We start from the raw sequence: 7,524 nt of genomic DNA on the forward strand, positions 1-7,524 counted from the left end.
CAACGTATGATTAAGGGGTCCCGGGTTCGATACCTGGTGGAGGAACATTGCACAGCGGTTCGGATTCTACTTTAAACTCAAGGTAATGATTATCATGATCATATGAGGAAAAACTTTTGCATCTACTCAGTACTGTATGACATTCGCTAAGCCAAGAATAAGCGGTAGTATAGGTGTAACTTCATGGGGGGGGTAAGGAGGGCACTCGCCCCCCAAATTTTCAGGTTTATTAAAATTTGCAAATGTTTGGGTATTTTTGTCAACTTCCCAGGACGTGAAATTCATGTTCTGCACCTTCGCCCCCCCCCCTCAAGTGATGTTCTTGAGTGGGGGAACACTGTGCATAGCGTAAGGAAATTTACCCACAATCTCTAGTATTCCAGGAATAGCGCGAAAACTTGATAGTATCGCATGGTAGTAATGCGACAAAAATATTCTTCCTTCCCAACAGCGATATCGGACCAGCCTCGCTACAAGTGCACTGCGCCGACCAGCCGCGTTGTGTACTCTGTCTCGTGACGTCATTTTTATCAGTAACTACTTCAGTTTCCTGTCACGCAGGCATCTGCAAGGCCAAGTGTCGCAATATTTGAAAGGCGACGCTGACGTAAATGAGCTCCTGTTTCCCCCTCGCGTGCAGAAACATTGGAAACATCCTACGATCTTTCTGAATTTAATGAACTTTGTTTGGGAATCAGTCTATCACAGGCTAGTGTTGCCATAACGGAAGATAAACGAGTGAGTCTGTATCCTCGTAAACACTTTCTTGATCATTGTCAACCACACAACTGGGTTGCAATAGCGAGCTGGTCGTACCTCAGTGGCGTGCTTATGGTGTTTTGGGAAAGGTTGTGATTTTCGTTGTTTTTGTAATGAGGTTCCAGCTACCTCGATGATCGAGCAGGTTTAACAGACGACCTCTTTTACCCTAACGTGTTGTTTTTTTCGGGTCCTAAAAATGGTTCGGGCGGGTTTGTAGGAAAATGGGGAAATTTCCTGTCTTGGGGGAATAGACAACTGCTTCAACTTCAAGATTCGTAATAAAATTTTATATTTGTAAGTAATTGTTAATGTTGTTTCTGCGTTCAATTTCAAAGTAAGGAAATACAACACTCAACTGCAAGCGCAAATACAAGAAACTTTTCTTGCAACAAAGAATGAATATAGTTTATGCAGTTCATTATTACTATGTAATTTTCTCCATTCCCGTGTTTCTTCATCTCGCTTAGGTCCAAATATTATCCTAAGTTCTTCATTTTCAAAAACTTTCAATTTATCTTCTTTTAAACTTAAGAGACAAAGTTTCACAACCGTACAATACTACCGGCATAGTAAATAAACATTAGAATATTCAGACATTTGCCTGTAATGAGGCCTATTACAGTATTAGTTATAATGAAACGATGTAAAATTATTTTACAGGGCTGTGATATCTAGCCTACAAGCTCACCAAAACACTAGTAAATACAAAACTTGTGTTCGAAGTGCTGCATCTAAAAATGCCCTCTTTTTTAAAGTTTGTCTTCTGGTAACCAACCATATGCTCGAGTTCATTGGGCCATACGCCATACCCATGATCGTCCCAATCTATCGTTCCGTGTTCGAGTCCCTGCTTCGGCATGAGCGTTCCCTTGCGAGTGCCTCTTCATCAATTTCATCTCGTCATCATTCATCGTCGCGAGTTTGAACTATCCAGCCTAGCAATTGCCTGGAGGATAAGAATCTCGCCCAACGGGTCGCTATGTGCCTGGGCTTGCGTAGTGTTACCTGAATCCTGTTCGAAAGGATTGGGTTCCAAATCAGCGGCGTGTTCTATTTTTTAACTCTTTTTAGGATTGGTCTCTGGACGGGGTACAAGGAAAGTGGCGACTTCGATTACTTTGTTGTCAAAATGGTCCTCTGGCATTTTTTGCCACGTCAAGATGTGACGTGTGGAAAAAATTACAGTAAAGAAAATAATACTTCAGAGGCCGAAGAACTTTGACACGACCGTGTCGATAGCTTTCAGACAAGCTGGGCCATAACTCTATGTTGACAATTCGTTGAGGTTCACGTGACAAGAGTACTTCCAGCATGAAGCTGTACAACGGCAGAAAGTGTTTCGGTTACGCGTAAAAAACGTTCTCGCACATGTTCGTGGCTGCTACCCAAACAAGATAAACAAAAATTGGAACAGAGTGATTTAAACTTTAAAAGGAAAACAAGGAGTTCCGCTGTGACGAATGGAGTTCAAATTCAACTGTGTAGAACTCGGTGGTAGTATTGCCGCAACCTGTGAGCAGAAAAATCCCCTTTTCAGGTGTAAAATTTCCCTTTTCGTCCAATTATTCCCTTCATCTCAGAAATATTCAACAATCTTCACAAACGTTCAACCGTTATCGTAACCGGTAATCAAATATGAATTAACAAAATATTAGGATTGAAATGAATGAGAATAAGTAGGAAACAAAAAAAATTATGAAGATTATTGATAGGAAATTGTACATTTTCCGAAGAATATACCAAATATGTAGCTAGAAGTTTTCACGACAACAGTTAATATTTAGTTTGTATTGTTGCATTAATACAAATATTAAAGCATCTGCTAATGAGAACGATTTGATAGTCAGATTTTAATTTTGAATTTGAATTTCTCTGCACCGAGGGAAATTTCACTTCATGTGGCAACACTGCTTGGTGGTGTCTTCTCTGAAATTACCAGTCCAAATTTAGTTGAAGGGTAATTTCTTTTTGTTTTCTTTCCTCAACATTGCAGGTGAAGGGGCGGAAAGAGCAGACAAGGAGACAAAACACTCTGTGGGTCGTTTGACCACTTGGCATCAGGTTCCCAGCCAGAAGCTTGATATGCACCTGCCTGCCACCTGTTTCCACCGCCACCTGCGTCTGTTTTACTTTTTCCTATTGTGCATGCGTTCCTTCCAGAAGGCGACCCCTCCCCTAATTCAGGCAAGAAAAGAAAATGTAAGAAGTACTGGGAGCAAACAGATGTTATTCTCAAAACGACTGCAATGATGAGTGACTAAGAATTGGCATTGGGACACTTTTTGTTTTCTCTTTACAAAGTGGTCGACTCGGTGCAGGAGATCATTTTTCGCCCAAAGGTTTTGGCTTCGAGTCCAGCCCTGGGCATGGATCGTTTCCCCTTGACAGCTCTTTCGTCTATCATCATTCGGATATATACGTAGTGAGTAGAGTCATTGACTCGTACTGTGAGAAGGATATAAATACCACATCATAACGGACAACTGCAAAAAAGAAAGACTTGGCTAAAAACATGAACCTAACATACAAGAGGAAGAAATGAACCTGTATATGCAATACTTGTATTTTTTTTCCACTGTCACTTCATTCTCCTTGTCTTGTAACTAAATAATTACTAAGTTCTATATATTAACGTAAAGAAGGAGCAGCAGGGAGCAAATTATACTAGATTAGATTAGATTAGATTTATTTTCTTTTTGTGCGAGCCATAGGCTGTACGCACTACATATTTTTGATTTTTCTACACTATTTTGTTACATTTAGTTTTCGTTTAAGCTGTCTCTTACTTTGTCCCCTATATACACATTCTTCCCCTCCCTCGGCAGTTATTCTTCCAGTCTTTCTCCTCACTTCTCTTTTCCTGCACTCTCACCAAAACACGCATACATGTTGCTTTACACACACTTACACTATAAAGATGGCTCGTCTGGAGCATGATCACTCATTTCGCTGCCTTCTCTAATAGCTTTCCCCCGCCGTTCTCTTATTTCCCCCAGGTATTTCCCCACTTGCTGCCCCGCTTCCTTTATCTTTATTCTGTCGTCTACCACTTCTATCATCTCCCTGCCTGTTAAGTTTTTCATCCATTTGTCCCTTAGGTCACGTGTAGAAGGGCAGTTCAGTAGGATATGCTTATACGTCTCCTCCCCCTCGCACAAAGGACATATCGTTTCCCCTGCTTCGTTTCTCTTTCTTAGTTGTTTCCATCCCCCTAATCGGAACCATGCCAGCGCGCCTCTTTCATTTTTCCCACCACCTGGATATATTTCGCTTTCCCCCATTCTCTTACTCTTATCTGTTCCCTGATTGAGGTCTTTGTTTGGCAGTCTGCTATTATTTCTTGTCTGTCTATGTCGAGTAACCTGTCCCTGATTTGATTTTCTGTTGAGATGCCCCCCTTCCTCCCTCTTCCCATACCCAACCCATTCCGCTATTACATAAGAGATTTTTCACTTCCAGGCCCCAGCTGTAAACATTATCCTCTCTCGTCTGTATTTCCAAACATTGTCCCCTCAGCGTAGTTTGGCCCTCTTGTGATAATCGCATCCAATATTTAACAACCCTCATCCGTGCTTGTACCGCGTCTCTGCTCAGTCCCAATTCCTTAAGAATCCCACAGTTGGCCGTGCCTCTGCTTACGCCCATTACTCTCTTATAAAATTCTATTTGTATGCCAATTATTGTGTTGTCCCCCCTTAACCCCCACAGTTCTATTCCATAGTTTAATGTACCTAATACTATTGATGAATAGAGGTTTTGAATGACCGGGAAAGGCATTTGAGGGGCCTTATTTATTGTCCTTATGACTTGTTCTATTGCAAAGTTTGTTTTAGTTTTTCTTGCCCTTATGTGGTGTGTCCAACTCCCTGTCATGGAGAGTGTTGCCCCCAGGTATGTGAAGTTTTTAACCCGCTCGATTAACTCTCCCCCGTATATCCATGTCTCTTGTCTGCTAAATATGTAGCCATTTTTGAAAGCAATAATTTTTGTTTCGTTAATGTTTACCTTCATTTTATATTTGATGCACCCCTCATATATGCTATCTATGCCCCTTTGAAGACCCTCTATTGTCTCGGACAAGATGACTATGTCGTCTGCATACATAAGGACTGGTATACTTTGCACTCCTATACATGGGATAGAATCCTGGTCCATTTTAGTTTCATGCGCTACCCAATCTATGAACAGTGAAAATACCACTGGTGAAAGGATTCATCCTTGTTCGCCATGTATTTTTCCAAATTGGGAAGCCGATGGAACCCTATCGCATTAACTTGCCAATCTGATGGGGTGAGTACAAGGGGTCCCTTCCCAGATCGCACATGTGTATAGTGGAGAAAAAAATGCGCAGACTCGCGGCTCCTGTGCACCGTACTCCCGCGTAGAGGGGAGGGGCAGAGTGGAGCATGCTTCCTTATGGCCCGAGCTGAATGGAAAAAGGGGAACGTGCGCGGAGACTTTACTTAACGAAGGTTCGTTTCCTTGTAGTCGCTCTATAGAAAGGAACAACGACAGTGATATCATACGCGCTGTTTCCCCACGAGTATCCACGACATATTATACTCATTGGATGTAGCTGTCTGGTAGATGACATGGTTTACATGGGTTCAGCCCTATTACACAAGCTGTTTCTGAGTTAATCCATATGTATCGATTAATCTCGATTGTTCTCTAGGACAGTCCAATGGAAGATCCAATCGAGAGGAAAATATACAATATAACAGTTGGGCTGAAAAGTTCGTAGGCTAACATAGTAAAAAATATTTTTTTGACAAAATTCGATTTTATTATTCAATATAGTTGCCTTCGAGGGCGATACAACGATTATAGCGGTCATAGAATTTTTCGATGCCATTTTTATAGTACGATTTCTCTTTAGCCTCAAAATAGGCCTCAGTTTCGGCGATTACCTCTTCATCAGTGCTAAATTTCTTTCCAGCGAGCATTCTTTTAAGGTCTGGAAACAGGAAAAAGTCACTGGCGGCCAGATCTGGAGAATATGGTGGATGGGGAAGCAATTTTATTACGGTTGAATATCGCTAAACATTGCTCCGAATCATCAAAACGTTGTTGCTTTTGATCGATTGTGAGCACGCGCGGCACCCATTTTGCACACAGCTTTCGCATGTTCAAATATTCATGCACAATATGTCCAACACGTTCCTTTGATATTTTTAAAGTCTCAGCTATCTCGATCAACTTCACTTTACGATCATTTAAAATTATTTTGTGGACTTTTTGATGTTTTCGTCGGTAACAGCCTCTTTGGGGCGTCCACTGCGTGCATCGTCTTCGATGCTCATTTCGCCTCGTTTAAATTTAGCAAACCACTTCTCAACGGTTGATTTTCCTGGTGCAGAGTCCGAATAATGTTTATCAAGCCAAGCCTTGGCTTCAACAGTATTTTTTTTCGCCAAAAAGCAATGCTTTATTAACACACGAAATTATTTTTTATCCATTTTTTCACAATGACAAAAGCTGCTTCACTCACAATGCTATATCTCACGAACTGATTATCCGGCAGCTGTGAAATTTATACACGTATCTTTTGAAGGTTAGTACTAAGTAAAAATCACATGGATTTAATTCTAGTAACGCCATCTATGAGTCAGCCTACGAACTTTTCAGCCCAACTGTTATTTCGTATTCAGTAAATGTTTCAGTTCAGTAAATTTCACACATACATGTAGCTCTAATAGTTTCGGATATACATATTGGAACTTTGAACTTAATATATACATATACTTACAGTATGTATCAGTTGTTGCCATTCGATTGTTCTACTCACATAGACAGACGGATAGACCAGTCGATAAGATAGTGCGTTCAACTACCATTTGCTAGGTATTAAAGTTCACGAAGTGATATAATTGTTTTTTTTTTTATGTAGTAATGTTATAATAATAATTGAAGAGTTAGCTGAAAAAAGTCAACGAATACTATCGCACTCTGCACCTCTTACTGGAATATGAGAATATTTGTGTATATTGTAGGCAAACATACGTGAATATTGTCATACTCCAAACTACTATATTCATATATTCAAATTACGTCTTCTGAGTGATGCCCTTCTTCCAGATAACAATTCAATTGTGTTTTTTTGTAGGTTTCACATTTGTGTATAAAGAAATCAGCATACAGTGTCACAGGATATCAATTGGGATACATATGTATATATAATTTATAATTAGTTTATATATAACAATACAATCTCAGTCGGTAACTCGTCTGACTATCATGCTAAAGGTCCCGGGTTCGATCCCCGGCCGGTTCAAATCCGGGAACTTTTCTAACGTTGGAAGCGGCCCCGGCGCCCACCCAGCGTCGAATAACATGGGTACCTGGGGGGTAAAGGCGGTCAGGGGCGTGGTGCTGATCACATCACCCCCACTCACGACCGGATCAAGAAAGGTGGGGCGTTACCCCACACCCCCTATACGCCTTCATGGCGTGGTGCTAAGCACTGGGGAACACTTTACCTTTTTTTACCTGTACAATATACGTATATGCGAAATGGGGCCCGAGTTTATAGATTTACCCCGGGATCCCAAAAAAACTTCCATGCGACGCTAACGTATAATGTTCCTGGACAAGACCTATTTCAAGTGTTTATCATCCATTTTCATCATTGCTATTGTCCTAGACAGATATATAATCGAGGTAAAACAACCAAAACTAAAATAGACACAATTGTGCAGCAAATTGAATGATAAAGCCGTTTCAGGTTTAGCACCAGAGCAATACTTGTGAATTCTATCCGTG

Source organism: Lepisma saccharinum, chromosome 1 (assembly GCF_977018435.1).
Source record: "Lepisma saccharinum chromosome 1, izLepSacc3.1, whole genome shotgun sequence".
NCBI classification, from domain to species: Eukaryota; Metazoa; Arthropoda; class Insecta; order Zygentoma; family Lepismatidae; genus Lepisma; species Lepisma saccharinum.